The following is a 23,911-nucleotide window of genomic DNA, read 5'->3' on the forward strand; positions in this document are numbered from 1 at the left end:
ACATAGCTTCTTAGAGCAGAGATGATAAGGACATTGATGCTATGTCTGAGATCAGTAGGAAAAAAGGCTTGATTATGGATACTCCATTTACCATGTGATTATTACACATTGCATGCCAGTATCAAAGCATCTCATCGACTTCATAAATATATACACCTTCTATATACTCACAAAATTAAAAAATAAAAATAAATTATGTCCTGATTAATTAACTATGTCTGAACTAGTGAAGGTAGGAGAAGTGAGAGTGGCTATTGTTGGTATGTATTAGTATATGCTCTAGTTTTTACCAATCAATTCATGCTCCCCTGATGGAAAGTTTAATTTCTAGGATTGAAAAACTGCTTTGTGAACTTGGATATAAAAGATGTTTGCTGTATAATTTTTATGGCTCACATTCCTGAGTTATCTTCGCAATATAAATACAAATAACACAGGAATAAGAAATGATGGTCTGTGGTTCTGAACACCCACTGCTCAGACCTGGAGGAAAAACGGTTAGTTTTTTTATATGCGCCCTCCATTTTATATGTGCCTTATGGACCAGCGTGAAAAGAAATATAATACAGATCATAAATGTGAGCTATATAGGTTGTATTTTCTAGTAGCCATATTTAAAAAAGTGAAAAGAAATACACACAAGTTTTTGCAAATATTGTATCATACAGATTTTTTTTTTTTTTTTTTTTTTTTTTGAGACGAAATCTGGCTCTGTCTCCCAGGCTGGAGTGCAGTAGGGTGATCTCGGCTCACTGCAACCTCAGCCTCCCTAGTTCAAGGGACTCTCCTGTTTCAGCATCCTGAGTAGCTGGGACTATAGGCACGCACCACCATGCCTGGCTAATTTCTGTATTTTGAGTAGGGATGGTTTCACCATGTTAGCCCGGCTGGTCTTAAACTCCAGACCTCAGGTTATCTGCCCACCTTGGCCTCCCAAAGTGCTAGGATTACAGGCATGAGCCACTGTGCCCGCCACCACACCTGGCCTCATACGCCTTTATTATCCATTATCCCTCATCTAGGTATCCTCACTCTCGGAGAATAACTTTTATACTGAGCTATTGGCCTTGGGTTTCTTGGGTTAAGGATTGGTATCTCAGAGAAGGATACTGGCAACCTGGTCTCCACAAGTCTCTAGTCTGCACTTGCTCCTGAGTGGCACACAGCTGCTTTCCAGTTTAGTGTTTGTGGTTATCTATGTGGAGCACTGGTTTCTCCACAACTACTGTTCTGCAAGGCCTCCAGCCAAGCTAAACTATTTTTTTTTTTTTTTTAACCTTAGATGCTCTCAAAATGTCCCCTGTAAACAGCTTTTTTTTTTTTTTTTTAAACTTGGCTAAAGGACAGGCTTCTTTCTCCTTCTTTAAACTAAATTTATGGAACAATTACTAGTTTTCTCTAAACCAGTGATTTTCTAACATGAACAAGCATTAACATCACCTGGAAAGTTTATTAAAACATAGGTCACTGGTCCAGCTCCAGAGTCGCAGGCTCATAAGTCTGGAGTGGAGCTCAAGCAGTTGCATTAGCCAGTTTCCTGGGAATGGTGATGCTGCTGATCCAGGGATCACACTTTGAGAACCACTGATATAGGTCATTCATTTTGGTTCAGAGAAGAGATAACAGGTATTTGAAAATGAAAGATGTTTGTAACCTAAAAAGCATCAGACTACATCTTCCCTCCAAAATAAGCTATACCCAGTCTGCTGGTATTCTTTCCCCAGAACCAGCATCTTAACAAGCCCTAACATCCCCTTTCAAGATTTCTCCTCTCATCTCCTGCTACGGGAGGAGCAACAGGCCCTTTCTATGTCCTTTTAAAGACCTCAATTATGGCCCTATTATTCCATGGTACTGTAAGCATCTGGGCATGCATGTTGACAGTTGTGTGCTGCAGGGCTGTAGACTCCTGTTAGCTTGCAGCACTATTTCCCTAATACCAGCAGCCCTCAAAGTAGTCACTCAAAAAATAAGTCTTAAGGCTGGGCATGGTGTCTCACGCCTATAATTCTAGCACTTTGGAGGCCAAAACAGGAGGATGGTCTGAGCCTAGGAGTTTGAGACCAGCCTGGGTAACATAGTGAGACCTTGTCTCTACAAAAATATAATAAAATTAGCTGTACATGGTGGCACACATCCATAGTTCTAGCTACTTGGAAGGCTGAGGTGCGAGGACTGCTTGAGCTCAGAATCTGGAAGGTCAAGGCTGCAGTGAGCTGTGACTGTACCACTGCACTCCAACCTGGGTGACAGAATGAGACCCCGTCTCAAATAAATAAATAAATGAATAAATAAATAGAAGAATATGTTAATTGAATGAATGAATGATGATACATGTTTGGAAGAGGAGAAAAAGACTATTCATGTTAATTAAAACTTTCACTAAGAGACAAAAGTGATACTGGAACTTTTTTTTAAAAAACCCAAAACAAAGCAAAATAACAAACACTTGGTCTTCTGAGAACTCATTATAACTTCAAAATCACTGACATGATGTCAGTCACAGACAGTTCTAAATACTCATCATGGTTTTACAGATACAACTTCCATTTTGTATAGATGGGGTTTACTTGGAGTAATAGACCTAAGGTGTGATATTATGAAGAAAATGAATTCAGTGCCCTTAAAATGCTGGGTCTCAGAGGCTTTCCTTTTCACTTTAACTTTTCGTTTTGAAAAATTTCAAATACAGTCGGCTCTCTGTATCCATGGGTTCTGCCCTTGTGTAGATTCAACCAACCATGAACAGAAAATATTTGATCCTAATACAAAGAAATAACAAATGTTTGAGGTGATGGATATGCTAATTATCCTGATTTGATCATTATATATTCTATACATGTATCAAAATATCACACTGTATCCCATAAATATGTATGATTCTTATGGGTCAATTAAAATAATAAAAACAAAAAAGAAATGGAAACTTTTTAAAATATTCAAAAAACAATAAAAATAATACAACAAAAAAACACAAATTAAAAAACAATGCAGTATAACAACTACTTATACAGCATTTACATTGTTTTAGGTATTATAAGTAATCTAGAGATAATTGAGTATACCAGAGGATGTGCATAGGTTAAATAATACTATTTTATACAAGGGACTTGAGCATCCACAAATTATGGTATTAGCAGGGGGTCCTGAAACCACTCCCCCATGGATACCAGGGGACGACTCTATATACAAAAGTAAAGAAGACAACAGAATGAACTTTTATGAACCAATCATCCAGATTCATTAATTACCAACTCATGGCCAATCCTGTTTTATCCATAACGGCCCCGCACAGCAGCTGCTTGGGGGAATCTTTGGAGGCCAGAAAGTAGTTTCAGTTCTTCTTCAGGTCCTGGTGTAATATCATTTCATCCATAAAAACTTCAGTGTGTATCTAATATATAAAGCTTCTTTTAAAAATATAACCCAAAAGCTAGCAGAAGGCAAGAAATAACTAAGATCAGAGCAGAACTGAAGGAGATAGAGACACAAAAAACCCTCCAAAAAATCAATGAATCCAGGAGTTGGCTTTTTGAAAAGATCAACAAAATTGACAGACCGCTAGCAAGACTAATAAAGAAGAAAAGAGAGAGGAATCAAATAGACGCAACAAAAAATGATAAAGGGGATATCACCACCGACCCCACAGAAATACAAACTACCATCAGAGAATACTATAAACACCTCTACTCAAATCAACTAGAAAATCTAGAAGAAATGGATAATTTCTGGGACACTTACACTCTCCCAAGACTAAACCAGGAAGAAGTTGAATGCCTGAATAGACCAATAGCAGCCTCTGAAATTGAGGCAACAATTAATAGCCTACCCACCAAAAAAAGCCCAGGACCAGATGGATTCACAGCTGAATTCTACCAGAGGTACAAGGAGGAGCTGGTACCATTCCTTCTGAAACTATTCCAATCAATAGAAAAAGAGGGAATCCTCCCTAACTCATTTTATGAGGCCAACATCATCCTGATACCAAAGCCTGGCAGAGACACAACAAAAAAAGAGAATTTTAGACCAATATCCCTGATGAACATCGATGCAAAAATCCTCAATAAAATATTGGCAAACCGGATTCAGCAGCACATCAAAAAGCTTATCCACCATGATCAAGTGGGCTTCATCCCTGGGATGCAAGGCTGGTTCAACATTCGCATATCAATAAACGTAATCCAGCATATCAACAGAACCAAAGACAAGAACCACGTGATTATCTCAATAGATGCAGAAAAGGCTTTTGACAAAATTCAACAGCCCTTCATGCTAAAAACACTCAATAAATTTGGTATTGATGGAACGTACCTCAAAATAATAAGAGCTATTTATGACAAACCCACAGCTAATATCATACTGAATGGGCAAAAACTGGAAAAATTCCCTTTGAAAACTGGCACAAGACAGGGATGCCCTCTCTCACCACTCCTATTCAACATAGTGTTGGAAGTTCTGGCTAGGGCAATCAGACAAGAAAAAGAAATCAAGGGTATTCAGTTAGGAAAAGAAGAAGTCAAATTATCCCTGTTTGCAGATGACATGATTGTATACTTAGAAAACCCCATCGTCTCAGCCCAAAATCTCCTTCAGCTGATAAGCAACTTCAGCAAAGTCTCAGGATACAAAATTAATGTGCAAAAATCACAAGCATTCTTATACACCAGTAACAGACAAGCAGAGAGCCAAATCAGGAATGAACTTCCATTCACAATTGCTTCAAAGAGAATCAAATACCTAGGAATCCAACTTACAAGGGATGTAAAGGACCTCTTCAAGGAGAACTACAAACCACTGCTCAGTGAAATCAAAGAGGACACAAACAAATGGAAGAACATACCATGCTCATGGATAGGAAGAATCAATATCGTGAAAATGGCCATACTGCCCAAGGTTATTTATAGATTCAATGCCATCCCCATCAAGCTACCAATGAGTTTCTTCACAGAATTGGAAAAAACTGCTTTAAAGTTCATATGGAACCAAAAAAGAGCCTGCATTGCCAAGACAATCCTAAGTCAAAAGGACAAAGCTGGAGGCGTCACGCTACCTGACTTCAAACTATATTACAAGGCTACAGTAACCAAAACAGCATGGTACTGGTACCAAAACAGAGATATAGACCAATGGAACAGAACAGAGTCCTCAGAAATAATACCACACATCTACAACCATCTGATCTTTGACAAACCTGACAAAAACAAGAAATGGGGAAAGGATTCCCTATTTAATAAATGGTGCTGGGAAAATTGGCTAGCCATAAGTAGAAAGCTGAAACTGGATCCTTTCCTTACTCCTTATACGAAGATTAATTCAAGATGGATTAGAGACTTAAATGTTAGACCTATTACCATAAAAACCCTAGAAGAAAATCTAGGTAGTGCCATTCAGGACATAGGCATGGGCAAAGACTTCATGTCTAAAACACCAAAAGCAACGGCAGCAAAAGCCAAAATTGACAAATGGGATCTCATTAAACTAAAGAGCTTCTGCACAGCAAAAGAAACTACCATCAGAGTCAACAGGCAACCTACAGAATGGGAGAAAATTTTTGCAATCTACTCATCTGACAAAGGGCTAATTTCCAGAATCTACAAAGAACTCAAACAAATATACAAGAAAAAAACAAACAACCCCATCAAAAAGTGGGCAAAGGATATGAACAGACATTTCTCAAAAGAAGACATTCATACAGCCAACAGACACATGAAAAAATGCTCATCATCACTCGCCATCAGAGCAATGCAAATCAAAACCACAATGAGATACCATCTCACACCAGTTAGAATGGCAATCATTAAAAAATCAGGAAACAACAGGTGTTGGAGAGCATGTGGAGAAATAGGAACACTTTTACACTGTTGGTGGGATTGTAAACTAGTTCAACCATTATGGAAAACAGTATGGCAATTCCTCAAGGATCTAGAACTAGATGTACCATATGACCCAGCCATCCCACTACTGGGTATATACCCAAAGGATTATAAATTATTCTACTACAAAGACACATGCACACGTATGTTTATTGCGGCACTATTCACAATAGCAAAGACTTGGAATCAACCCAAATGTCCATCAGTGACAGACTGGATTAAGAAAATGTGGCACATATACACCATGGAATACTATGCAGCCATAAAAAAGGATGAGTTTGCGTCCCTTGTAGGGACACGGATGCAGCTGGAAACCATCATTCTTAGCAAACTATCACAAGAAGAGAAAACCAAACACCGCATGTTCTCACTCATAGGTGGGAACTGAACAATGAGTTCACTTGGACTCGGGAAGGGGAACATCACACACTGGGGCCTATCATGGGGAGGGGGGAGGGGGGAGGGATTGCATTGGGGAGTTATACCGGATATAAATGATGAATTGATGGGTGCTGACGAGTTGATGGGTGCAGCACACCAACATGGCACAGGTATACATATGTAACAAACCTGCACGTTATGCACATGTACCCTAGAACTTAAAGTATTATAAAAAAAAAAAAATTTATAAGATATGATTAATATAAATCTTTCACAATAGCAGCACGATATAGCAATAAAAAATAAAACCAATAAAATACATAGGATTTTTATGAATAAATAATTACAATTTTATTTTAAATTTTTTTTTAGAGAGACAGGGTCTCACTCTATCACCCTGCTGGAGTACAGTGGCATGATCATAGCTCACTGCAGCCTCGACTCCTGAGCTCCAGTGATCCTGTTGTCTCAGTCTCCCAAGTAGCTGGGACTCTAGGCATGTGCCACCATGCCCAGCTAATTAATAAAAAAATTTTTTTTTTGTAGTGACAGTGTCTCACTATGTTACTCAGGTTGGTCTTGAACTGCTGCACTCAAGTGGTTCTCCTTCCTTGGCTTCCCAAAGTGTTGGGGTTATAGGCATCAGCTACTGTGCCTGGCCTGAAAGTTTTATTAAACGACATTGAAAACTTGGATAAGTGGAGAGAAATATTGCAGACAACCTACGTTCTGTCATGATTGGGACTAATAATTAGTCGATTGCAAAACATTTCTTAAAACATGGAAAATTTAAAGAAAAAGATAAACATAAATTGAAAACATTTTATTGCAACTTTCGACATATAAATTCATATTTATTCACCAAAAAATAAAAAATAAAAATATAACCATACTATCATTATCATACCTAAATAATAATTTCTTAGTAGCACTGTATATCCAACCAGTGTTTAAATTTCCCCAGCATCTCATAAACTTTTTCAGTTTATTTATTCAAATTGGAATACAAATTGGTTCATAAATTGCAATTGGTTGGAATGCCCCTTAAGTTCCTCTTTTTAATCACAAGGTTCCCATTCCATCCCTTTTTGTTTTCTTTAAATTTTACTTGTAGAAGAAAGTAGGTTATTTGTGCTATAGTTTCCCACAGTCTAGAGTTTTTGTTTTTGTTTTTGTTTTGTTTTTGGTGGAGGCGTTGAGACCTGCTTGATTCATTCCGATTATTTAATACACAATGATGCAAGTGTGATCCCAAAGTGTGCAAAGTTAAAGCCTTCATCTGCAGCTGAGGAGAAGGCAGAAATGGTACACCCGGGGATGGTGGTGAGTCAGGAATGACAGGCAGGCGGCCATGACCAGGGCAGCCTCCTCCCCAGGGCCACGGACAGGGGAACCACCTGAAGAGCAGGATGCAAGGGTAGCCCAGGGCCGGGGAAGGGGGCAGAGACCTCCCCTTGGCCTAGGTCGAGCTCAGAAGTGCCACATGGCTGAGGGAGCAGCGGCCCAGGAAGGGCCAGAGGTAGGGCCAGGAGAGCACCATTTTCTGGGGGGATGGGGGCCAGGAGGTGCTCTACAGAAAAAGCCAGGAGGGGCTGCCTGCCCCTGGGGTGGGGGCCGGGCTGGAGCAGGCTGAAAGACCTGAGGTAGGCACAGGGCCTGAGACCCTGGCTGACTGGGCTCAGGGGGCTCCCAGGACAGCCTGGCCCAGGGAAAAGTCCTGACTCTGTAGGGGATACTGAGCAAGGGGCCGCAGACCCCTCAGGACTTCCCCTCCTCTATCCCTAGAAAGCAGCCGGGGAACCTGTAGGCAAACCTGTGGACCACTCAGTTATGGAGGGAGGTTGTGCCTGAAGGTGGACACTGGGTTGCGCCCCCTCCACCACCTCGGCCTCCACCACTGTCCTCAGTACAGCCGCTTCTCCTAAGACTGCAGGCCGTGGATGCCACCCTCGATCTGCGCCCATGTGGTCCAGTTCTCAAACTTGAGCTCTCCTGAGTACATCATGGACCGAAGGGCAGACAGGCTGTGGGCTCCGCTATCCTGGCAGCCATGCTGGATGTCCACTATACTGCTGAATGGACCCTTTGTCCTGGATGGAGTCTGAGACACCCTGCGCGATCTTCACCTTATCCCCTTCACTGAAGTATCGCTTCTGGCTGCTGCTGCTCTTCCCCATGGCATCCAGTGAACCCATGCCACAGTACTTCTTGAGCCGCACCCCAACTGAGAAGCAGCACACGCCAGGGGCCTCTGTGGTGGTGGCCAGCAGGGAGCCCATCATCACTATAGAGGCAGCAAGGGCCAGGGCCTTGATCGCAGGCCCCATGGTCTGGGTGCCATCATTGGCTATGATGGGCACACCAAAGTGCTGGGCATACTCGGCCACCCTGTACACAGCAGTGCCCTGGCCGACCACAGGCCATCACTTCCTGGGTGATGTAGATGGAGCCGCAGCCCATGCCCACATGCAGCCCGTCCACACCAGCGTCAGGTTCTCGGCCTGGGCTGCTGTCATCACGTTCCCCCCAATCACCTGGAGGTGGGCATACCTGGGTGAGCAGGTCCAGGTGGTGTTTGTCATCACCACGGGTGCCCACAGCTGCCCTGAACAGCAGCTGCTTGGGGGAATGTTTGGAGGCCAGAAAGTAGTCTCGGTTCTTCTTGAGGTCGGTGTAGGCGATGATGGCCACCAGCTCATCTCAATCGTTGACAATAGGCAACTTCCCTTTCTTGCTACACTTCAGTATCTCTTTTGCCTCTTTCAATGTCACGCCTGCTGGAGCCACCACCAGCTCAATCCTTGGTGTCATCACCTCACTGAGAAGGGTGGTGTGGTCCTTCTCAGCAAGAAAGTCAGTGTCTCGGGAAGTGACGATGTCCACCAGCTTGCTGCCCATGGTGCCCGTCTCAGTGGTGATGCCAGAGAAGCCATGCGACATCTTGGCTTCCAGCACATCACCCACAGTGTGCGAGTGGCTCAGCACCATGGCCTGCCTGTTCAAACTTCTTGATCTTCTGCACCTCCTTGGCCTGAAACTCTGGGGTGCACTTGTGGTGAATGAAACCAATACCTCCCATCAGAGCCATCGCGATGGCCATGTCAGCCTCTGTCACACTGTCCATGGGGGAGGAGATCAGCTGCGTCTTCAGCGTGACGTTTGGGTCAGGGCTGAGGTCAGGTCCACCTCATCAGCTATAAAGTCTATGAATCCTGGGAAAATCAGGAAGTCCTTGTAGGTGAGGCCGTCGGTGCTGGTGAAGAGCTGCTGCACAGTGAGCCCATCCTTGGGCACACAGCTGGTGCTGCCGCTGATCAGGTAGTCCGGATGCTGCTGCAAGACCCCGAGACCCAATATAAACACCTGTGCGGCTGCTGCTGCTGTTGCTGCTGCTGCAGGCTGGGCGGGCCGGGGACGTGGGCAGTCTAGAGTTTTACGATTATATTTCTGTGTTATCATTTACCCAATCCCCTCTCTCTTCTTAAGGTAATAACTTCCTTTAAAGGTTTTTTTTTTTTTTTTTTTTTTTTTTGGTGAGACAGTCTCTCACTGTTGCCCAGTCTGGAGTGCAATGGCACAATCTTGGCTCATTGCAACTTCCACCTCCCGGGTTCAAGTGATTCTCCTACCTCAGCCTCCCAATGCCACCATGCCTGGCTAATTTTTGTATTTTTAGTGGAGATGGGGTTTCACCATGTTGGCTAGGCTGGTCTCAAACTCCTGACCTCAGATGATCCACCCGCCTCAGCCTCCCAAAGTGCTGGGATTACAGGTGTGAGCCACCACGCCTGGCCTAAAGTTTTTATATTTTATCTTTTCTTTAAAAAATAAGTTAAACGGCTGGGCACAGTAGCTCACGTCTGTAATCACAGCACTTTGGGAGGCCGAGGTGGGTGGATCACGAGATCAGGAGATCAAGACCATCCTGGCTGACATGGTGAAACCCTGTTTCTACTAAAAATACAAAAAATTAGCCAGGAGTGGTGGTGTGTGCCTGTAGTCCCAGCTACTTGGGAGGCTGAGACAGGGGAATCGCTTGAACCCAGAAGGTGGAGATTGCAGTAAGCAGAGATCGCAACACTGCACTCCAGCCTAGTGACAGAGCGAGACTCAGTCTCAAAAAAAAAAAAAGAAAGTTAAACAATGGCATATTATACCATACATAATTTTCTGTGCCATGCTTTTTTTCTTTCAACTTTATACCTTGGTGATTACTCTATGGCAGTTTACAGAGGTGCTCCTCATTCCTTTTTTATAGCTGCATATTACTTCGTCATGTAGACATTACATAACATATTCAACTAACATGTTCAACGAGTGCCCTGCTGATAGACATTTGAATTGTTTAAAGTTTGTTGCTATTTTAGGTAGTGTTGCAAAGAATAGCCAGTATATCTCTTTGTATTTTTGCCAGAGTATCTTTGGGATAGAATCCTAGAAGGAAGACTGCTAGGACAAAAGATAATTGCATCATAATTTTGCTACAAATTGCAGAAGTGCTTCTTTTAAATGCAATGTATTTCTGGAAATTTTATCATAAAAGAAATCCTGAAACAGATCCTATTTCAGTTATCTACTGCTTTATAACAAATCATCCCCAAAAGTATGGCTTAAAACAACAACTACCATTTATTATTTGTCATGATTGTGCAACTAGGGTGGGACTCATCAAGAATGGCTTGTCTATGCTTCATGGGGTGGCTGCTTTATGACTTCTGAGGAAGCTGGGAGAGTTTGGCTAGACCTAGAGAATACAAGATGGCTTTATTCACCTGTTTTGTACCTCACTTGCAGTGGCTGGAATAGTTGGGTGCTAGGTACGCTTTTCTCTCTCTCCATGTGGTCTTACATCATCCAGAAGGCCAAGATTCTTAAACATGGTGTCCAAATCTCAAGACAGCAAAACTGGAAGTTGAAAGGCCTCTTAAGGCCCAAGCCCCAAAGTTAGATAACATCCCTTCTACTGAATTCTATTAGCCAAAGTTATTCACATGGCCATCTATATTCAAGGAGAGAGGAAACAAGACTCCATCTCTTGTTGGGAAGAGCAATGTACACATACAAAGATGAAAGAAATTGTTGATGGTCATCTTTGCAGACAATCTACCACAGATCCCAACTACATATAAGCATTATATAGACCATAAATATATGTCCTATTCTTATGTACTTGAGTATCAGCAGAAACTGTGGAAAGAGTCCATAAAGGTGATATGAAGTGAAACACTTCTGCATAGGGTGGTGTTAAAAAAGGGACCAAAAGTGGAGGTTATGTCTACCAAGGAAAAGGGTGAAAGTGTTGCTTTTAGGCAGGGCACTTAATCATCTATCTAGACAACTATCAGCAGCTTTTATATTCCTCCATTCTATCTGTGTTTATTCAAGAATACTGTTTCAGACTCAAAGAGTACAGTGATGAACATAACAGACAAATCCTAGCTCTTGTGGTATTTACATTCCAAATGGGGAAATACAGAACATGGTAAGGGATAGAAAGATACACAAGAATATCCTGCCCTTGAGGAAATTATAATGTTGTTGAAAGTGGGGGTAAAAGGCAATCATTGCCTAGTTAGAGATAACAAGAAGACAAATACAAACTTTGTATAAATAGAGGTAAACAAACACATATTAGAGCATCTGTTCTGCATAAGAAGCTACACCACCAGGAGGAATGTCTGTAAAGGTCCAGAAAGTAACGAGGAAGAAGAGTTAGGAGAAGAAGGGATCACTGTGGCCTGGGGGAGTCAGGGAAGACTTATGATCATGAGAGACAGAGGCATAGGGGAACCAGAGCCTTTCGTTGTGTATCTGATGACATACTGGCAAGTCCTAGGGGCTGCTGTGTGATTAGAGCTTCTCACCAGGATGGCTTCCTTCTAAGACGGCCTCCTGCTACTTGCTGAGAAAGGAAGACAAAGTGGGTTTTTAAAACTGGCTGATTTACCTGGTAAATAATGTACTTCTAGTCTATAAAATATTGTATTTTTCAAAGGCAAAAATGTTCAAGGGTTAGTCCTTGCTGCTCATATCGACATGCTCTCCCTTGATGAGCTCACTCAGTCTTGTGGCTTTACATAGCATCCAAATGCCAGTGACTCACAGAAGGGTAATATCTTCAGTTCTGACATCTTGCCATACTCGTATCAACCATTTTATCTACACATCCGTTTGGAGATCTAACAGGCACTGTAAGCTTCACGTGGATAAAATTAACTGCTTGATTCTCCGTAGAAAAACTCTGCTCCTCTCCCAGTTTCCTTGTTAGTGGCACTACTGCCACCAAATTACTCAGACCAAAGCAATGGAGTCTTTCGTGTTTTTTCTCTCACTCCGTATCCAATCAATCAGCTGTTAAACAACAGTTGAAGAACAACAGCTGAACAATCCTGTTGTTCTATCTTTTGAATATATCTCACAAACTGTCAAACTCCTAGCCTCAAGCTATCCTTCCACCCAGGCCTCCCAAAGCACCACCACACCCAGCCTACTAGAATACATCTCAAACTCAATTACTGCTCAATACTTCTTCCCCTGCACCAGTCCACCATCAACACTCATCTCCTAACTGATCTGTTGCTTCCCCTCATGCTATTCTCACTCTATTCCCTACAAAACTGTCTGGGGAAACTTTTAAAGATAAATATACAGTCATTTAAAATCCCTGACTAAAACTCTTTAGAAAAAAAAAGGAAATAAAATTAGAGGAAGAAAATATGGCCAGAAAAGAAAAGGAAAAAAAAAAACCTATAATGACTTATCATAGTAATTAAATTAAAATTCAAACTTCTAACCTTACAATTTTCCAGCCACACTGACCTTTCTTATGTTTCTTAAGCATGCTGAACTTGTTGCTTCCTTGGGAATTTTACATTGCTCTTCCCCAGAATGCTGCTTCTCCAGATCTTTGGCTAAAAACTCCTTATTTTCTAGTTCTCAGCATTCAGGGCACCTTACAGATACCTTTCCTGACTCTCCTATCTAAAGAAGCCCACAACCAAAACTCACTAACCAAGGCACAGTGGGTACACTGATAAATATAACAGACAAGGTCCTAACTCTTGTGGTACTTATTTTCGAAATGGGGGAAATGCAAAACATGGTTAAGAGACATCTTGTTACTCTGTTTTATATTCTTCATAACGTTGATCATGCTCTGAAAAAATATCTTTTTTATTTATTTTCTTGTTCATGTCTATCTTCGCCATTCAGTATATATTAACAAAAGGAGATAGGACAGATACCTTAGCTATCCTGCTCTCCACAATGCCACTAGGCCTTACAGTAAATACCTAGCATATAGTTGGATCTCAAAGTATCACTGAATATGCTTGTACGTGTTCAAAAATATGGGAGTAACATCACAGCTATAAACGAAAAATTCATTATAGTGGAAAAACTGTTAATGAACCCCTTTACCCAAATAATATCCTTCCCAACCTTGAACCTTGACATCTAATCCAACCCCAAAATTTCCTGATGTCAAGGGTTAGTGGACCCATTCCTTATATTGGCTACCAGGGAAACGTATGTCAACCTAATTACATCAGAGCAACATACATTTCCTGGAGGGCAACACACTTCTTTGCTTCCTGTAAAAATGTATTCAAAGTTGTGTTAAACAACATTATTATAGTTACAGATTCTTGTGGTATTTTCTTTGTTCCTTTGACATAAGCAATTGTGACCTAGCTAGAACCAAGTAGAGATAATGGAAAGACAAACAAAAATTTAGGAAAGTGGACAAAAACAAACACAGATTAGGCCATTTGCTCTGCATTATATGATCTAACACAAACAACAATGAACCTGACTTTATATTCTGATGCTGGACAAATTACGTAGTCCTTCATGGTTCACGTTCTTCTGTCTGTAAAATCTGGACACTTATTTATCCTCCCCAGTTTCCGTGTGAAATAGCTATTATTTTATTTCATAGAATTATGAAATGTTATGCTCTGCGGAAGCTCGAGAATCATCTCATCTGCATCCAAATGTGGAAACTGAGGCCTGATGAGGTTAATTGATTTACCCAGGCTCATAGTTAATTATTGACAAACCTGGAACTTATAATAGAAATCGGATTTTCTGACCCTTAGGCAAGTGGTCTTTCTGCCTCACTACACTGCAATGTTTGCCTTACTGTTTCGCTTTTGATGGAGGAGTATATTATCTTCCGATTAGTATGTAATCCTTGAGGATGTGATAAGTTGTTCTTCCCACAGTAATTAGTTGGCCACATGTAAATAAATATTTATTAAATAAAGGAATAGTTTGTCATCAGTCCATGGCACCTGCCACCCCCTCCCTCTATGTTGCAATCATCTGCTGACCTTTCAGTCATTTCCTCTCATTCATTCAAAATTTTAGCATACAGGTCCCTGTCTTTCCACTGTGACTTGTTATTCTTGGTGACTTCAACAAGCACTAAATGATACATCTGACACTCTAGTCACTCAGTTTCTTGACTCCTCACCTCTCATGATCTTTTTCTCCACTCCACCTTAGCTACCCACTTCCATGCTCACGTACTACTACTCTAAAACCTTGATTTTAGGCATTCCATTATTTGACTACCTCCTTCTGTCTTCCTAGTTCACTTACTCTAATACACCCACTCTAACTCTTCTTTAATCCCATCAGGAACTCTGATCCTTTGGCCTCATCAATTTTTCACGGGCCTTCCTTTCCTCACTCTCCTCTTTATCCATCCTAGATTCCATGGTCCATTACTGTAATCATCCTAGTTAAGGGTTTGTCAGTGTATACCCCTAAGGCCCTTACCACATTCTTTCTCCATCATACTGTCCTAAAAAAAAAAATTCCAGTCTTGGTTAAAGCCAACTCTCTGTTTGATCTTTCACTGCACTAAAGCATGATATGAACCCGGATAAAACAGTCACAATTGTGCTGACTGGTTAAATTTATGATCACAAACTATAGGAATGTCTTCGGCAGTGCTCAATAATTCTACATTTCCTTGGCCAACCCTCTCCTTTTCTAGACAGCTTTATCTCTCTTTAAACCATATACTCTTGATGCCCACTCCTCAATTTTACCTGATACCTTCATCTATTGATTTGCTAGGGAAAAAAACAAAAGTAAGCAAAAAAGAGGTACTAGAATCTTTTCCAACAATCTATCTTCCCCACCCCTCAACCTCCACCATTTAAAATGGTGCTAAATTTAGTATTTAGCTCTTACTAAAGGCTAAACTCTGTTGAGAGACAATTCTCTAAGAGTCTCTCACATTTCCTTGTTCCAGACTATGTAATCAAGGATTGAATGTTTCATAGCCCTGGAAGATAGAGATAATGTCTCCCTCTGGAACAAATAGCAAGAATGTTTACAGTTCAATATAATAAAAACAATGTGTCTGGAGCAAACGGCACACACCTTTATTGCCCAATATAAAAGATTCAGGTTCCCTAAGTTCAGACTTCCTCACTTGTAATGCAACTCATTGCATATGCAGGTGTCACCTGGCCCTCTTCACATTGATCTGAGGAACTGGGGTGCAGGGAACTGGTGGTGTGAGAAATCAAAGCCTTTGTCTTTGACCCAGGAGTTTCCCGTTTGCTGAGCATCCATGAAATAGTGGCAGGCCAACTTGTTGGCTTACAAATACAATAAAATCTCAGACCCTTCAGAGTTCCTGACATGCTTTACTTTTTTTTTTTTTTTTATTATACTTTAAGTTCTAGGGTACATGTGCATAACGTGCAGGTTACATATGTATACATGTGCCATGTTGGTGTGCTGCACCCATCAACTCGTCAGCACCCATCAATTCATCATTTATATCAGGTATAACTCCCCAATGCAATCCCTCCCCCCTCCCCCCTCCCCATGATAGGCCCCAGTGTGTGATGTTCCCCTTCCCGAGTCCAAGTGAGCTCATTGTTCAGTTCCCACCTATGAGTGAGAACATGCGGTGTTTGGTTTTCTCTTCTTGTGATAATTTGCTAAGAATGATGGTTTCCAGCTGCATCCATGTCTCTACAAAGGACGCAAACTCATCCTTTTTTATGGCTGCATAGTATTCCATGGTGTATACATGCACACGTTATTGCGGCACTATTCACAATAGCAAAGTCTTGGAATCAACCCAAATGTCCATCAGTGACAGACTGGATTAAGACATGCTTTACTTTTGAACTACATCTCATTCCCTCCTGCCTTCTCAAGGACTTTGTGCCTGCAGGTATCTACTCTCTCTTGCATCACCAACTTTCCCCCCTTTTAACTTTCAATTACTCCTCAGTCTATACATACAATATCTCCCATCTTAAAAGACAAAAATAACTTCCCTTAGGCGTCTCATCTCTCTCCCTACTACTCCAAATCTCTGCTGTCCTTAATTTAAACAAAACCCCTTGGAAGAGTTGTCTGTATTCATTTTTTCCACTTCTTCACTTCTTACAATGAGTTCTGTTCCAAGTCATTACAATTAGATTTTTATTTATGATATTTTCTCAAAATACTTCCTAAGGTTGTCAACAAACTCCACATGGCCTAATCCAAAGGTCAATTCTCCTTTTCTTTTATAGGAATTAGCAACACTCAACCAGTTGACTACTCTCTCATTATTGAAATACATTCTCTCTTGGTTTCTGATTTCTCTTATCCCAGTCTCCTTTGCTGGCTCTTCCTATTTTATTGAGAAGATCACGTGGAGTTTTTTGGTGCTTTACTCCTCTTTCATTCTTGATTTTGGTAATTAGTAATGTTTTCTTGGTCTAGTTAAGGGTTTGTCAATTTTGTTGATCTTCTGAAATAAAAATCTTTTAGGGATTAAAATTTTTTATCTATTGTTTTTCTGCTCTAATATTTATTATTTTATTCCTTCTGCTTGTCTTGGGCTTAGCTTGCTCTTTGTTTTCTAGTTTCTTAAGGTGGCAGCTTATATTTTTTATTTGTCTTTTCTTCTTTTCTGATATAGGTATCGAAGTTATATTTATTTCTAAGTACTACTTTAGCTATATCCCATAGATTTTGATGTTGTGTGTTTGTTTTCATTCAGTAAAACTTAATTTCCCTTGTGATTTCTTCGACTCATGGGTTATTCAGAAGTGTGTTGTTTAATTTCCAAATATTTGATGTTTTCTCAGGTTTCTTTCTCTTACAGATCTCTAAATTCCATGGTGGTCAGAGCACATGCTTTGTACAATTACAAACTTCTTACGAATTTTATTGAGACTTGTTTTGGGTTCTATTACATAGTCTATCCTGGAGAATGTTACATGTGCACTTGAAAAGAATGGGTACTCTGAAGTCATTCAGTGGAGTGTTTTATAAATATCAGTTAATTGATAGTGTTGTTAAAGTCTTTGTTTTATCAATTATTGAAAGTGGGTCACTGAAATCTTTTTAAAATAATTCTTATTGTGTATATTTAGAGTATATAATATGATTTTGCAAAATACATATAGATAGTAAAATGGTTCCTATAGTAAAGCAAATTAACATATCCATCATCTCACGTAGTATGTGGCACTCACATTTTGTGTGGCAAGAGCAGCTATGGTCTACTCATTTAGCAAACATCTCCAGTGCAATACACAATTATCAGCTATAGTCCTCATTTTGTACATTAGATCTCTACACTTATTCATCCTACAGCGTTATACCATTTGAACTATATTATCCATTTTCTCTCTTCCCACCTTTCTCCTAATAACCACTGTTTAGTCTGTATCTCTGTATACTTGCAATTTTTAAAAGATTCTGTATATTAATGAGATCATAGAATATTTTTCTTTCTGTGTCTGGTTTATTTCTCTTAGCCTAATATCTTCCAGGTTCATGCATACTGTGGCAAACAGCAGGATCCCTCTCTTTTTTTTTTTTTTTTTTTTAAGACAGTCTCGCTGTGTTGTCCAGGCTGGAGTGCAGTGGCACGATCTTGACTCACTGCAACCTCTGCCTCTCAGGTTCAAGAAATTCTCCTGCCTCAGCCTCCCAGGTAGCTGGGTCTACAGGTGCCCAGCACCATGCCTGGCTAATTTCTTTTTATATTTTTAGTAGAGACGAGGGTTTCACTATGTTGGCCAGGCTGCTCTTGGACTCCTGATCTTGTGATCTGCCCACCTCGGCCTCCCAAAGTGCTGAGATTACAGGCATGAGCCACTGTGCCTGGCCAGGATCCCTCCTTTTTTAAGGCTGAATAATATTCCACTGTGCAAGTATATATAACACATTTTCTTTATTCATTCATCCACTGACAGACACTTAGGTTGTTTCCAAATCTTGGCTGTTGTGAATAATGCCACAAAGAACATGGGAGTGCAGATATCTTTGCAGGGATTTCATTTGAGTACATAACCAGAAAGGGGATTTCCGAGTCATATAGTACTTCTATTTTTGTTTATGAACTTCTATTCTGTTTTCCATAATGGCTGCAACAATCTACATTCCCACTCAAAGTGTACAAGGGTTCCCTTTTCTCCACACACTTGCCAATACTTACCTCGTCTTTTTGATAACAGCTATCCTAATTGACGTGAGGTGGTAACTCATAGTAGCTTTGATTTCCCTGATAATTAGTGGTGTTGAACATCTTTTCATATACCTGTTAGCCATGTTTATGTCATCTTTGGAGAAAAAGGTCCTTTGCCCTTTTATATCAGCTTATATGTTTTCTTGCTACTGAGTTATGTAAGTTCTTTATGAAGTTTAGATATTAGCCCCTCAGCAGAGATATGGTTTGTAAATATTTTTTCTCCATCTGTAGGTTGCCTTTTCATTTTCTTATTTGTTTCCTTTGCTGTACAGAAGCATTTTAGTTTGATATAGCTCCATTTATTTATTTTTTTTTATTTTTATTTTTTTTTTGAGACGGAGTCTGGCTCTGTCGCCCTTGCTGGAGTGCAGTGGCCGGATCTCAGCTCACTGCAAGCTCCGCCTCCCGGGTTCACGCCATTCTCCTGCCTCAGCCTCCCGAGTAGCTGGGACTACAGGCGCCCGCCACCTCGCCCGGCTAGTTTTTTGTATTTTTTAGTAGAGACGGGGTTTCACCATGTTAGCCAGGATAGTCTCGATCTCCTGACCTCGTGATCCGCCCGTCTCGGCCTCCCAAAGTGCTGGGATTACAGGCTTGAGCCACCGTGCCTGGCCTATTTTTGCTTTTGTAGCCCAAGCTTTTGGTGTGATGTCCAAAAAATTATTGCCAAGGCTGTATCAGGAAGTTTTTTCCTTATGTTATCTTCTAGGACTTTTATGGTTTCAGGTCTTATGTTTAGATCATTTATCCATTTTAAGCTGATTTTTGTGCATGGCAAAAGGGTCCAATTTCATTTTTTTGCATGTGAAAATCCAGTTTCCCCAGCACAATTTACTGAAGAGATCATCCCTTCCCTATTATGTTCTCTTGGTGCCCTTGTTGAGAATTAGTTAATCAAGTATGTTTGGATTTATTTCTGGACTATTCTGTTCCACTCATCTATGTGTCTGTCTTTATGCCAGTACCATATTATTTTCATTACTATAGCTTTGTAATGTAACTTTAAATCAGGAAGTGTGATGCCTCCAGTTTTGTTTTTCTCTTTTTCTTTACAAATTTTAGGATTGCTTTCTATTTCTATGAAGAATGCCATCAGGATTTTGATAGAGATTGCATTAAATAAGTATATTGCTTTGAATAGTATGAACATTTTAACAATATTCATTCTTCTGATTCACATGCACAAGATATCTTTCCATTTATTTGTGTCTTCTTCAATTTCTTTCATGATGTTTTATAGTTTTCAGCATATAAGTCTTTCACCTCTTCGGTTAAATTTATTCCTAAGTATTTTTTAATGATATTATAAATAGGATTTTTTAAATGAAATCTCTACTATTGGTGAATTTGTTTCATCCGTTTATTTTGGAGGTCAGTTCTTAAATGACATTTATTATTCTAGATGTATTGACTCCTTATCAAAATGTCTCCAGTAATATTTCTTGAGTTTAGTTTACTATTTTGATATTAATGTAGCCACTTCAGACCTCTTATGGTTACTGTTTGCATAATGTATCTTTTCCATCTTTCACTTTCAACCTACTTATGTCCTTGAATCTCAGGTGTATATCTTGTTGTATTCAGTCTGATAATATCTACCTTTTAGTGGAGTTGTCTAGTTCATTTATAAACAATGTACTTATCGATACAGTGAGAATTTCTTTCACCATTCTGATGGTTATTTTCACTGTGTGTCATATCTTTTTTTATTCCAATGTGGCAATATAATTATTAAAATTTAAGTTTATATAAAATGTCAACATATTTGGAAACTAATGATTTCTCACTAAAAGTGCAAAATACAGATAAATGAAGAAATGACTCATACTTCTATCAAACATAATTTCATTTAATATTACGGTATACTGTCTTCTGGTCTTTAGTTTTTTCCTATTCATAGATGTTTGCTTATTTTTATTTTTTAGAGTTTATATTATACCATGTATACAATTGTTGCATATTATTCTTATAGTCTATTATTTATATTTTTCATCTACTTCAACCACAGAAAAGATGTCAGCAGCAGAGAGATACCTGTAGTACTTAAGCAGAGATCCTCTTGAAAAAGCTTTTGAATAAATGAAATGGTTCTGAATGGACCTATTTTTAAAATAACTGTACCCAGATGTCAGAGGGTTGGGCTGAAATAAAAGGTATCTGAGAAGCATTTGCTACATCACGAATATTGGTGTTAACACAGTTGATGTTAGCTTCTGTTTGTGAAACAAAACAAAGAAAAGGTCACGTTTGGTAAAATTCCCCTCTAAGATGGCTGGACTTAGTGTCTTGGGGGAGTGGTGTGAACTATTGATTACATATGTGTGTGTGCATATATTCTCACATAATATCAAGCTTAATGATTTTATGGCATTCAACCCTTTAGTCTGTTTCTCTCAGCTCACTGCAACCTCCACCTCCTGGGTTCAAGTGATTCTTCTTCCTCAGCCTCCAGTTGGGATTACAGGCATGTGCCACCACACCCAACTAATTTTTGTACTTTTAGTAGAAAGGGGGTTTTGCCTTGTCGACCAGGCTGGTCTTGAACTCCTGACCTCAAGTGCTCTGCCAGCCTCGGCCTCCCGAAGTGCTAGGATTACAGGCATGAGCCACCACACCTGGCCTGTTTTTAATCGGACATTTGCAATTACTCTACGCAGTTTCAGCAAATTTTGCTTAAAGTGGTTAAATGCACACAAGTTCATGACTACATGGTGGCTGTTTATCTTTTTGGTGGATAGTTCCTTTTATGACTACACATTACTTGCTAATTCCTATAAATCCTTTTTGCCTTAAATTCTTATGTCTGATATTTTTATTAGATGAATAATTTTTGATTAATATTTTCTTGGTATACAGTTCTTTTTAAATCCTTTCCCTAAACTTTTGCAATATGTTTTAACTATATATCTTGCAAATAGCTGTTTTTTTAAGAAACCCAGTCTGATTGTGTTTGTTGTCTTTTTTTATAGATAGATCAAATCCATTAATATTTATTGTGATTAAAAAAATCGTTAGACTTCCTTGTACAATCTCATTTGAGTTGCCTATTTATCATGCTGTTAATTTGCCTCTCTTTATCTCTTTTGCCTACTATTCCATTAACTAAGTTTTTTCTCTACAGGTTTGAAAGTTCCACATTCCATTTCTCTTATTTTGGTGAATACCTTTAAATGTTTAACCTTCCTATATTTGGGATACTTTTCTGATTATAGGTTCTACCTACCCAGGATAGAATTGAGAACTCAAATTTCCTGCCTCTCATGAAGTTGGAATGCAGGCCTGTGACATAGGCTGTACTTACTAGATGTACTCATGGAAATGTAAGGAATGTGAGGATACAAGCTCTTCAGACAGTTACTACTCTCCTGGCTACAAGATCAAGTTCCAGACACACAATTAACACTGATCCTGGGAGCAGGAGCAAATGAAGAAAAGTTGAGCTCCTCATATTTGGAGCTTGATGGGAACAGCATGCCAGTTAGTTCTGGCATGGTTTCGCACATTTTTCTAGAAGTTTAGCCGAGGATTGTTTTTCCAGCTCTCTCAATAATTTTGTTACAAATTTTTAAAATTCCTGCATGGAAGAACCTTAACCAATATAATAACTTGTCAAAGTCTAAAGTGAAGGAATATTTCATTGCCTTTGAATAAAATAACTCCAGAATATTTTAGCTCAGAACTCCCTCCTATCATCATCCACCACATTTTAATAGATATTTTAATTTCACCTGGTTTTAAAATTCCAAAATACTAGCACGTAAAAACAGACTACTGATTCATGTTAACCAAGATATTTGCTAATTTGTTTATTTTTTTCTTTAGAGTTCAGCTTTTTTCTTGTTAAGAGTATATTCCCTAGGACTTCTTTCAATGAGTATGTGTGCATCCCAAATTTTGAAAATGTGTTTATTTTGTCCTTTCTCTTGAAAGATGGTTTAGCTAGGTATAGAATTCTAGTTTCTCAGTTTTGATCTGTTAACACTTTGAAAATATTTTCCATCATCTTCTGTCACCAACTGTTGCTGACAAATCTGCTGACAGGATGATAGTCATTTCTGTTAGGGTAATTTGACTTTTCTCAGTGGGAACTTTTAACATAATTTTGTTACATTTGGTATTCTTTAATTTCACTACTATGTACAGGTCTCAATTTCTAAAATTTATTCTGCTTGAGACAGCCGTACTCTTTTGATCTCACAACTCACATTTTTCAAGTCTGAAAATTTCTCAGATATCATCTCTGGAGATCACCTCTCCTTCCTTCTCTCCTCCTGAAACTCTTTTAGATATATGTTGGACCTTCTACTTCCAGCCTCTGGGTCTCTGAACTTACTTTTGCTGCCTTTTTTCTTTCTTTCTTTCTTTTCTTTTGAGATGCACTCTTGCTCTGTCATCCTGGCTGGAATGCACTGGGATAATCACAGCTCATTGCTCAGCCTTGAAGTTCTGGGCTCAAGGGATCCTCCCACTTCAGTCTCCCAAGCAGCTAGGATTATGGATATGTGCCACCATGCCCAGATAACTTTTATTCTTAGTAGAGATGAGGTCTTGCTATGCTGCTCAGGATGGTCTTGAACTCCTGGCTTTAAGCAGTCCTCCTTCCTTGACCTCCCAAACTGCTGGGATTACAGGTGTGAGCCACTGTGCTTTGCCCTTTTGCTGCTTTGTTAGTCTATTATATGCATTTTCATAAGATAGGATTATCTGCCTAAAAAGCCTTAAATATTTATCTATTTCCTACCACATAAGCTGCTCTTCTGGCTTTCAAAGTCCTTATGCATCCAGGCTCTGCCATTGATTAGTTAGGTAACTTTGGGAACACACAATTTCTTTGGGCTCCAGTTCTCAACATAAAAAGGTTAATAAAAAATTTAAATGAAGTAAGCATATAAGGTACTGTGCAAGTGCCCAACAGTAAAAACAGTAGTAGAACAGTAAATAAAATTTGGTGTGGCAGCCTAGCTCACAGCAAATGCCCTGGTGGTCACATCTGTATAATATCTTTCCTTCTATCATTTTGGACATGCATTTTGAATGGAGACTGTCATCAGCTCCAAGACCCCAAGACCTTGCAGTAGTGATTGGCTGAGGCATGAGCACCTGAGTCTAGTCCAACCAATTAGTCATTTCTTCAGATGTATCAGGAATATTGATT

The 23,911-nt window shown here is 39.7% G+C and overlaps 1 pseudogene; it reads right to left on the minus strand.

The window, feature by feature from the left end:
• Nucleotides 1–8,157: 8,157 nt before the first annotated feature.
• LOC111539423 lies at nucleotides 8,158–9,572 on the minus strand (annotated as a pseudogene).
• Nucleotides 9,573–23,911: the final 14,339 nt, after the last annotated feature.

The sequence above is a fragment of the Piliocolobus tephrosceles genome, chromosome 2 (genome assembly GCF_002776525.5).
Source record: "Piliocolobus tephrosceles isolate RC106 chromosome 2, ASM277652v3, whole genome shotgun sequence".
Classification (NCBI taxonomy): Eukaryota; Metazoa; Chordata; class Mammalia; order Primates; family Cercopithecidae; genus Piliocolobus; species Piliocolobus tephrosceles.